At 43.7% G+C, this 11,706-nt stretch overlaps 1 long non-coding RNA gene across 1 annotated transcript; it reads right to left on the reverse strand.

Annotated features, from left to right (window-relative positions):
• Window positions 1-2,430: 2,430 nt before the first annotated feature.
• Window positions 2,431-9,535, reverse strand: LOC144174235 (uncharacterized). Its single transcript, XR_013323448.1, has 3 exons — window positions 8,664-9,535; window positions 6,860-7,129; window positions 2,431-4,011 (listed from the first exon to the last, which is right to left on the reverse strand). It is a non-coding gene; the product is annotated as an uncharacterized LOC144174235 (long non-coding RNA).
• Between the last annotated feature and the right edge of the window lie 2,171 nt (window positions 9,536-11,706).

An 11,706-nucleotide genomic window follows, 5' to 3' on the forward strand; every position in this document is an offset into this window, starting at 1 on the left:
GCACATGAGCGTTTTTCTAATAAAACTGCTCTCGTGATAATGGCACTATAGAAACCATGCTCTAGCCACTTATGCGGCCGGAAATATTTCTGGAAAGCTGTGGAGAAAAACAAGTACTCGGTCTAAGGGACTTTTAATGACCTTAAGCGAACACAGCATATTCATACAGTGTTCGTTATTGCTTTGGGGAAAGTATAATTTATAAGACTGTCATTTTTTCCGCATCTTGTCCTCGTTTCCTGGCTTACAGTGCAATCATTCGTTCAAATTAAGGATTCGGGGATATATTATGGGGCCCTTAACATAAAACAAAGATTAAAGCACTCTGAAAAGCTTCCGATAAAAGCTTTACTCTTACATTCGCGTGTGGAAGCACCAAAAAGTCTATACACACTAAAAATTTTTACGCCCAAAAGGGTGCTTCAGCTTGTCGCCGCAGGAGCACCCTAAAAACTGAATATTTTACGCCCTTTAGGGTGCTTGGATTTTGTCGCCGCAGGAGCACCCTCTGTGAAGCACCCCAGAAGACAGGTGCCTTATAAACACCCTTGTCCGCCTAAAAGTATCCTAGGGTGCTACTTAGCACCCCAATCTGTAGGAGCATCTTCTGCAAAAGCACCCACCTAAAGGGGTACAAAACGGGTGCGTCATCCTCGGTTCACAGGTGCAGCAGGTGTGAGACCACATATTGCACAATATCACACACGATTATGGTATGAAACATTCGTGCTTTCCAAGCTCGGTTCTGTGAGACATTCCATTGAAGCTCAACATCAGCTGATAATTTCCTTGAACTTGTGTCACCGACTGTTAAAACATCAATTTAAAAAGTCAGGAGCCACATCTCAGTACAGTTATAACTTTAGAGGTAGTTGATTACCCAAAACTTCGTAAAAAACCAATTATATGTTCACTTTGCCGAACTGCAGTACACATCCTTCGAGATTCACTGCAGAGCCTAACCATGCTGTGCAGTGAAAGCAATTAGGTGTGCAACACTTCAACCACACAAAACTTCCTTGAACCTTAAAACCCTTGGCTTCTTAGTATTGCATCAAACTTCCAATCAAGGTAGCTACCTGCAATGTTTAGTGCCTTATTCTTGAGCTGAGCAGGAAGGTTCAATATCAAGGAAGACCAAATGCAAAATGTATAGTTTCCTCCGTAATGTGGCTCATAATATAGTTCCCTCCGTACTGCGGCTCATAATCTACTTATAAAAGTTGGGTACCCAAGCCATTTATTTTCGTTTGCATTATTCTTTTTGCTTTACGGAAAAATATTCATATGGTACAGCACTTGCAAGGTTTGGTGGTATTTGGAGTTTTATAAACATACCTTTAGACTAAATGACCCCACATAGCAATAACAAGAACTGCAAACATCACAGAACAATGCATACAAGTTCCCTGGTGAAGCCCATGGTTGAAATGTAATGCCATTGTTCAGAAAACATTATTTTATCATGAGGCTAGCTTGTACATGGTGCCTTGCATTATGTCCCTGCCGGTGGATGTGGGGTCATTTGTCACTGTTGCAAATGAAAAGCCAACAGCCAGGGCCCATTAGTTTTGGCTAGTATTACGAGGTGCCTCACGGTAAGCATTCTACGTCGATAGACTTTTTTAGAGTTGACTAGAACTGAAATCAGCAAAAGATTCTCTACAAAACATTCATTCTATCCGCAGCTTTAGGGTTTGCTAATTTCCATAGTTGGGTTTCTTCTGCCTTTCTTAACAACATTTTTCTTTTGATAAGAAGGTGCACAACCAAAAGCAAAAAGCTTTTCTGTAAACCTTTGGTAGCTATATAATTGTTACAAAATATTTTACTCTAAATATGGCAGCTTAAACTGAGAATATTTGCATTTAAAAACATTAAAATAAGTTTAAATTGATCATAAATTTTTAGCTGTTTTTACGCAAAACTGTACATGGGATATGAAGTGCACCACAAGGAGGGCTTTGGATTAGCTTTAGCAAATTTGGGACATTTAAGGTGCACTGAAATCTCTACACATGCGCTTTTTCACTTTCTGTATCCACCAGGAAAATGGCTGCCAATTTAGACAGCGATTCTAAATAGTAGTTGACGTGCATTTTAAAATAATCACAAACATTATAGCCACAAAATTAATTTTTACGAGTTGTAGACATTGCCCGTTACACCAGACATTGGACTACACTGTCAAGAGCTTTGACATCTACAATGACGTCTACAAAGCAGGCTTATACTGGTAGAATGTTTCATACCATAATTACTGTGTGTTCAGAGCTCACGTGTGAAGTATGGATACTGCTGCTTCAGCAAGAACAGAGGATGAGCACCCTTCCTGGTTCTGAAAAAAAATAACAGAGGAAATGCCTTAAGCAGGATTCTGAAACGGGGTTGAATGAAACAAGAATGAACAAGAAATTCTTTCAAAACATGTAAAGCAATGCAAACAAATATTTATTTCAACTTATTTCTACAAAAGACCACCTCATGAAGACTGGTGGTGGGGTATTGGCTCAAAAAAAAAAAGCAGAGAGCACTTATACAAATGCTACAGGGAGCTTTCGCAGCCAACAATTGTTTGAACACACCTAAACTAATCACTGTTCAACAAACTCATAAAAAATGTTTGAATGCATAAAAAACCAGTGGTAAACACAGGAAACAGTTAAAACAGAATGACGGCACAAGTTTGTCCCGTCGTTCTCTTCTGTGTCCTGGGTTTTCCTATGGTTTTTCATCCATTCAAACTTGTACCAGCTAGCCCAGTCCAACGCCTTGGTATCATAAAAATATGGATAGTCAATCCTTACACAAAGTTGAAAAAAGAAAGAAAGTATAAAGTAGGTGACAAAATTAAAACGACAGCAAATTGGTTGGCTTTTAATTTTACATGATAATATAAAAAATAATGGCATGAATGAAAGTGAGCAGCACGTGAAGTACCTTGTTGCTAGCCCGACATTCCACTTTGAAGCAAAATGTCCGCTTTCAACACTACATAGGCTAAACATGCAATGAGGCATTCCTTTAGGCACACAAAATATACCATAATTGTTAAAAAAGCTACGAATCAGTTGAAAAAACCTGACCACGACAAATTGGAATTAGTGACTACATACAGTTTCAGAAATACACAGCGACATCATATAAAAATATATGGTTCCCATACAAAGATTGATCATAACAAACATTCAGGACATTTATCAGACTGGCATCAATGTGCAAAGCAGCTTAATGAAGGAAGACGGTCTTCACTAAAAACATGTTAATATTGGGAGCTCATGTGCTTCCCTGCAAGTTGGGTGTGTAAACCCACTGACATCTTAACTAACCCGCCTGAATCATCACTTGATAGACATTGAGGAATTTTACGAATTGGTTTATTGTAGCCAGCTGTCTAGTTTATTTCTTTATTTTTCTTGGCATTTCGTGTCTAATTCTAAATTTGGTGACTAGATAGCTTTTACTATGGTCATGCACTGGTGACAACGAATATTTGATTTTACTTTAAAAAAATTTCAGTTTTGTTTTATTGCTCACCAGCCAACGATCTGAAATATCAGAGGTGCTTAAAACGTATGTTGGCATTTCCTTCCTGCAGTGTAGTACAAATAATCATGACTTTTACCATAATTTGTTCACAAATCGTAATATGTGGAAAGTATTCAGCTTAATGAAAATGTCATTTCAGAAGCATGCACAATCAACAAGGCCTCAATGACTCTCATGACGTGGTCCACTTGTTTCTGTCACAAATAACCTGAGTGCAGACACATTCCACCGAAGACGAAGGTAACATGCCCTCTTGGGTGATGAATATTTAAAAAGCCTTACGAGTAAATTTGCTGCTGAGCACGTGAAATTGTGGCATTAAAACAAAAGATCCCTCTGCGGCATCTTTCACTTGAAGGAGCGCTTGACCACAAACTTTGAGAAGCTGGAAAATGTTCCATGAGCCGCTCCAGCCAGCAGAAACGATGCAGGACACAAGTTGGTAGGCGGACCGTTGGCATCCTGCGATTGTGAAGATATTTCTGTTTAGTAGATGCTCTTCTTTTTGTACCACTGTTTATTTCACCTTTAACAAGCAGCTGAACTCCTTAACGTTCGCATAATAAAATGCTGCAATGCGGAACAGTTAGCAGGGTTACCTCAATTTTGCTTTTCTACGAATTAACACAATGTAGGTAATCTGCACACAACTACAATCAAAGTACAATTTTCACCTACTTCACTGCTAACATCAGCGTTTGACTGCTCAAGCACAAATACAGGTTAGACATGTGAGCAATCTGCTAAACGTATCCCCACAAACTGAACAATCAGGCATCAGAAATCGGCAAGGAAGGAGGTGTCACGTTTAAATGGCACTTTTTTTGTTCAAAACATAAACAACACCTGGAAGCTTGAAGCGTGAGAGGGGGTCTTTCACGCTGACAATGTCAGAACATAGCTTGCTAGTGGGCACCTGCACGATGTGCACAATGTGTTTCTTGAAAATGCGTGCGAAAATTTGATTGATGTGTAGGACGAGAATTGCAGCACGTTTTGACACAGGCCTTGTGGACGCTTCTGCCTGCTAATGTCAATGTGGATTCTTGCTAGTCGCCCTCTTCGCTTCTTTCTGAATATAATGCTTTAGGCATTATATTCAGGACAACGACTGCATCAAAACGTGCAGCAATTACCTACGTCCCACACATCGGTGAAACTCTCGCACACATTTTCAAGACACGCAGTGCATACATTGTGCATGTGCCCACTAGCAAGCTGCGTTCTGACATTCCGGGTATTGTTTATTAGATTCCATGCGCTGAATGCAAATCAGTGTACATTGGCGAAATGGGCAATCTGCACAGAAGATTAATGCAGCACTGGAACGAAGTGAACAAGGGCCATGCAAAAACAAGTCCACTGGCAGAGCACCGTGAGAGGACGGGACACGTGGTCGACTGGAACAAGACAAAATTACTGACAACTGAGTGCAATCTATCTTCTCGATTACTGCTCGAGTCCCTCATTGTTCAGACGACGCCCAACATTATCAACATAATGGATGGCAATCTGCACCATATCTATGCAAACTCATTGCACCGCGTAATGCCCAATATATAGCTTCGTTTTCCACGACACATGCTCACCGTGAACAAGCAACAAACCGTTAAATGGCTTTCTTGACTTGGTCAGTGACCTACGTTTCATCACTGCAATAATGCTTCTACCTGCCTACACGGCATTCCGTCAAACACTGGACTACACCACATGAGCCATTGGCGTTCTTAACCTGCACCAGAGTATATAACCTTTCACTACTGCTATGAGATAGACCCATAAACGCACTTCAATATGGCCTTTATATTTAGCTCTTGGAAACATTATGTATAATTTTACCTTTAAGTTGCACCTGCTACAGCAGCTGGTACTATACCAAAAACATGAAAAAAAAAACGGTGGTTTAACACGCCAAAGCTACACTTGGGATATGGGGAGCACTGTAGGGGAAGGCTTCGCATTAATTTTGACCATCTGGGTATTTTTGTGCGCATCGAAATCTCCAAACACGGGCGTCTTTACGTGTTGCCTCCATCTGAAAAGCGGCTACACCAAGCGGTATCTAACCGACATTCGCCTCCACAGCACACCAGCCTAGCCACGGCAGTGGGTGAAACATATGAAATAAAGCGAGTTTTGGAGTGCAAATGAAAATATTAATCACACGTCTTATTTTCCCAATCGATGTACCTTTTGAAATCCACCATGCAATCCCCCCTCCCCTACCGGCCTACCAAAACACCTTTGTCTCAAGAGGTAATCAGGCTGTTGTTAATGAAGTAAGTATTTACAATCCGAGACTTGCCACCGTTAAAGTCATGCACTTTGTTTTAGAGATAAGCGACATTAGCCATTTGCAGCACCAGGAGTTAATTGCGCTAAGATCAGATTGAAAGCATTGACGGTAGTAGTTGAAAGAAATTGTGTGATAAATTACAACATCATCTGCAAATAGACTTACATGGGAGGATATGCAACATGGAAGATAGACCAAGCAACCTGCCTGGGGGGACAACAAAGTGGCACGAGCAAAAGAAGTATATAGTTATTAGAAGTAAACTGCATTTGAGAAGAATGAAAATCTTTTGCTCAAGTGAGGACATTAGGGTGAAGTTTGAGAAGTAGTCTGTGGTGTGCAATGCGATTGAATGCTTTAGAAAAATCGAGAAAAACTACCGCAGTTTGTAAGCCTGTGTCAATGGATCAATGTAGATCGTGAACAAATCCTGAAAGTTGTGTTTCTCAAGTAACCCTTGTGAAAACCGTGGTGATACTCGAATGTGATATTGTGATTTTATAAATAATTAGCGACCTGAGAGTGGATGAAATGTTTCCTGACCTTGCATATGGTGCTTGTTAGGGAAATTTAATGGTGAAGTACCGTCTCCTGATTTAAAGACTGGTGCTACCTCGACTATCTTCCAACCATTGAGATTAGTGCCTGTCATGAGAGACTGCGAAAAAAGCGCTGTCAGAATTCTACAGACTGCGGGATGTACTTTTCGGTATAGTATGATTATTACCAGTATGATCTGAAGTAGACCAGTTTGTATTGCAAGTTTAAAACCATATCGAAAGATCCTAAATGTTTGCTTGGCTTGATTACATACGAATACTTGCTTCAAAGTCAGTTCAATTTCTCTTCTTGCCCTTTAGTCGTCAGCCCCAGATTCTCTTCAATATCTCTGCTAAGCAATGACACGCTCCATACGCACAGCACTGCTTCATGAAAATGTTTCAAATAATCAGAGACCACAGCACTGCTAACAGGTATACATCATGGCAAGTTCCACAACATGCAATAACTAACCTGAAAATACATAATCGGTGGGTGCACCGACATGGCAGCAGTGCCTGGACCGATGTGTCGAGCAAATGCGCTGACTTCTGAACGGGTGGTCCAAGCGGCCAGATGATGGATGAATGACCATTCCTGGCGGCAAAGCGTACGGAGCACCAACGAAAGGCCAGGCAGTACTTGGGTACAGCAGGTGCAGTGTCGGTTGGCCAAGGGAGGCCCTGGCAAAGCCTTTGAAACTGGACTGGAAGGCAGCTGACCCAGGACAGCCAGCAGCAGCACCTGCAGGTGCATAATCTGTGAGTGTGCTGACACTTGTTGAAATACAAGAAGAGCACACACAAAGCACGAATGCTTACATCAAGTAGATTTTTAATCGTTTAAAGACAGTAACCTCCAAGGCACTAATAAGAACATTCCCGGAACACCCCAAGTGAAATTTAGGTCACAGTAAGAATGTATTTATTAGACCCGCAGGTACTGTGAGTGGGGTATGCATGATATATGCAAAGCTAGCTACTGAGCTAATTTGCATGGAACGCATGCTAGCAGCTCATCTGTATCCCTTGCTTTCAATCGGAACTGGTGTGTGATAGTTGAGGCTCCTCCATTTCAATGTCTGACTTGTATCTGCACGTTCAATTCTCCAATATAAATCGAGTTGAGTGAGTGCCTACAGCTTTTTTGTTAGTCTCTGTATGGCCTGCGGTTTTGCGAAAATGAGAACTTGCGAATTGGCTCAATTTTCTGCACTAATTTAAACAATACATATGCCTCTGATATCAAGCCCCAGACTTCACGAGAGCTACTCTGACAGAATCGGCAGGCGCCTCGTAGGCGCTGTGAAATCTCCCCCACTACCCCGAGACTATGCTAACTCCCTGCGAGGCCACATGCGCGCATTTCACCTTCAATTTGCACGTATGTGAATTCTATACCTCTATGAACTCTCAGACGGGCGTCGTCATATTCGTGCCGGACTCGTGAAACTCGGCAACGTAAATTACCGCACTCGCTCGCTGGCACGCGGCCCGAACTCTCTCACCGTTTCCGGCCCTTGCATACTATTTTCTCCACCTTGCACTTTGTAAATTCTCATGTTTAACTACACCTCGTGCGCCCTCATCTCTTGCCTGCTTTTCTTCCAGCACAACTCCGTCAGCACCCGGTCGACGCGTACGCTGTCGGGGCGCGTTGGCGAGCGAGTACGGCAATTTCGCTGTTGTCGAGCTTCACGAGAACAGCACACATATCGCGGCCCGAAGACCGCGAGGCGTACGGTCGCCGGTCTCGCGAGCGCAATAGCTGCGAAGCGCACTGCACGGAATTCGTGAGGGGGGGGGGGGGGGGGAGATTTCACAACACCTACGAGACGCCAGCCATGGAATCACGTGTACGCGTTTTCACATGCACTTCCAGGGAACCTCCTGTTCATGTTATTTCTTGGTATACCGCGGGTATTCACGAGGGAGGACTAATCACAGCGTTGTGCCACTCACGCGAAATTGCGACTGCGATCTGCAACCGCAAAGGCACTGTTTGAGAGACACATAAACAAACGCCCCGGTGTTAAAGAGCCTTGCGTGATGTGAAATTATTAGCAGCCGTGTACCATAGCGCGAGCATCGTAGCCAAGGTCTAGCTTCAGCGTAAATTGATGCTGACTTCTGCGGAAACGGTGGACTGGGCGCCAAACAAGTATACTAACTCACGTAGGCTCTCAGAGCAAACGAGATGGGGGTCTAGCGAATTACTGACCCATAAACACCAGAACTCATTCCAACCAAATGCAGAATAATAAAAAATGCGTACTTACCCGAGCAAAAACGATGTTTCCAACGTAAAATTCTCCTTCACTGTCGTCTTCATCTCGCGGACACACGAACACGCTTTGTTCTGATGCAATGTCATCCACTTTTGACGCGCAGTATTTTATCCGGCGATGATCGTTCTTCCGGGGTCCCCATGTTCAACACACGCGTAGGTTAGAAGGGTAGACATCACCCATAAAGCTTCTATAACTATGATTTAAGCTTGAAATAGATAAAACAGATTAAAGAATCACGCCACCAACCACTCGGCACAAAACGCCATGAAAAAACACACACAAAAGTGAGAGATAGTTGCCAGACTTCAAATGCAGCACCTCTATGTTTGACGAAAATTGTGTTACTACTGTAATGTTGGTAATTATCTTTCTGCTTTCAAAGTCTGAAATGTGTTTATAACTTAAATTTAAGGTTTTTAAACACAAAAAGTGAATACACATAAAGTAATTGACATATATACTGATATTGTAAAGAGGTTTGACGTTTGTTTTGGTTTTGTTTTCACGGCGGGCTTCTCAAGAGAGAACGTGCGAGAAAACGAGCTACTTTGGGTTTAGGAAGAGGGCGGTAAATGTCGGCGTGATAGAAAGCAAGGAACAGGTGCTTACCCTGGTCGTTAAAAAAGGAGCTAATGAAACCCTCACGTAAAAAAAAAGAAAAAAAAAAAAAAAAAAACACGTTCGACGAGGAATCGAACCATTGACCTACAAAACAGTAAACGGACGCGTTAACAAACAGCTATGTCGGCGGGCGTGTTCAAGGCGCCTAAAACAACTCTATACTTACGTAAGTTGTCAACGAATATTGTTGCTTGTGTCTAGTCATCGCCTCCTTTAACGATGGTCTAGTTTATGCTGCATTTTTGAAATCCTGGCTGTCCTAACGCTTGTTTCTCACGCACCGGTCTTGCAGACGAGGCCGCATTGCTAGCGCTGCAAGCGATTGAGCCAAAGCTCCATTATTTGACTCGAGCAAAGCTATCGCAGTCAACCCGACCTTTTCTGCGCAAGCCACGGCAGCCACGAAATAAATGGAATGTGCCGTTAGAATTATGGCGTTGATAACGCTTGTTTGACCGGCACCGTCTTGCAGACAAGCAACGTCGCTCTAATACTACAAGCGATGTCACTCCTGGCATGTCAGGCGCATCAAACCCATCGTGTAAAACGACTGCTAACAGTGCGAAAACCTCTGAGTTTGTAACAAGTGGGGATTTGCGGTGGCGGCGACGTAATAGGTACAGCAAGCAGGTAGGCAGAACAGCAGCGTAGGGTTACAACCTTTCCCCCCAAAAAAAAACGGGCCTTCCGGGGGGAAGGGGGGGGGAGGGGGGATTCTGTTGAAAAAAGACGCCATGTTTTTTAACATGCAGTGCCATTTATTGTTGTAGTGTTTTCTTAGAGAGAAATCAACATAACGTTTGTACTGAAAGTGATTGAGAGCTTGGTTAATCGCTCTGCATGTGCTTCACTGAAAAGTAACCGCAATTGCTGACCGCGGCGGTAGAATTTCGTTATTTTGTTCTTCCCTTAGGTCCCCCTCCATCTGAGGCAGCGCGCTCGCCCGCGTATTTTCTCTGCTCGCGTGTCTTTGCGCAGCTTGTCGACATAGGCGTGCGCAGAGTTCTCAATTTGGGGGGGCAAAGTCTTACCGCTGCGCCCCCCCCCCCCCCCCCCCCCCCCCCAGAGCAACTCCCGACCTCTTCTCACTGAAGGCCTTGCGGTGCGAACGCAGTGCAAAGAGGGATGGTTATAAAATTTTTATTTCAATGTGATGGAATTGCAACACACACAAAATATTTCTGAGCAGAAATTTTACTTTCATGTGTTACATCGGCAAGGCAGGCATGGGGCAAATTTGGCGCCCCCTTCAGATGATTAGGGGGGGCGGCCGCCCCCCCTGCCCCCCCTGTGCGCACGCCTATGCTTGTCGACACGTATTTATCGTCTTAGTTGTTGAATTGACGCTTATAAAACGCCAAAACGGGCATAATCACGGCACAAAAGCCAAAAAACCGGCTGATGACGACTGGTTTTAGATATGGACCGGCAACCGGCCCGCTGTTTAAAAAACCGGTCGGGCCGGTCCAAAACCAGGAAGGTGGCAACCCTACGGAAGCGACGAGCGAAAATGATTTTACACGACCGCCCCCGTCGGCCTGCGCAAAAAAGGAAGATAGAACCCCTGCATACACGCCCTCGAAGAAAGCTGTACAGCCGATCCAGTTTGTTGTGGACGAAGAGCAACCGAGGCTGCAGCCACAAACGATTGCGCTTGCCGTGGTATGAGCCAAAGCATATCTTCACATAGTTATGTTATCGTCCGTCTGACTGTTACTTACTGAAGGGAAAATTCAGAACACAAACGTTGACGTCTAGCGTCTATGCCAGACATAGACGCTGCTGTTTAGGCCCTAAAAACCACCTTCAGGGCGTCTGTCGGTTCTGTCTGATGGCGCGCTCGCGCCGCTGATTACGAACGAGGCGTCTGTTGGCGTTGACTTATCGTGTTGGCGAGCCGGTAAACGCCATCACGGTTAAACTCCCTGTTGGAAGACTACGCTGTTGGGACGAGTGCCGACAGAGCTTCTTATTGGCCCCACAAACGCCATCAAGGTTAAACTCCCGGTTGGAAGACTAGGCTATTGGAACGATAGAGTGCCGACAGAACTTCGTATTGGCCCCACAGGCGTGCTGTGAGCCCAACAAGAAAGTCTTGTTGGAATTTTTGCCCGGGGCATAATAATATGGGAACAAATTCTTAGGTAAATTCGATTTCGTTGAGGACACCGATGCCTCGCGTAAAAGTTTTATTTATAGGACTACAAGAGGCATTTTGTAGCCTTTCCTTCCCGTGCACCCAGACATCGAAACGAACCTTGTGATACACTCGAAGCAGTAGATTAGTGCAGAGTGGAATTTAAACATTCAGCACGTTTTGTTCAATTTACGAACAGCAATTTTAGAGCCTTTCCCCTGGTCTATGTGGAGAGTTCATATTTATTCTCTCAACGGGCGGTGAAATAGTGCA

The sequence above is a fragment of the Haemaphysalis longicornis genome, unplaced genomic scaffold (genome assembly GCF_048455015.1).
Source record: "Haemaphysalis longicornis isolate Haplotype H1 unplaced genomic scaffold, Haemaphysalis longicornis Haplotype H1 scaffold_3, whole genome shotgun sequence".
NCBI lineage: Eukaryota > Metazoa > Arthropoda > Arachnida > Ixodida > Ixodidae > Haemaphysalis > Haemaphysalis longicornis.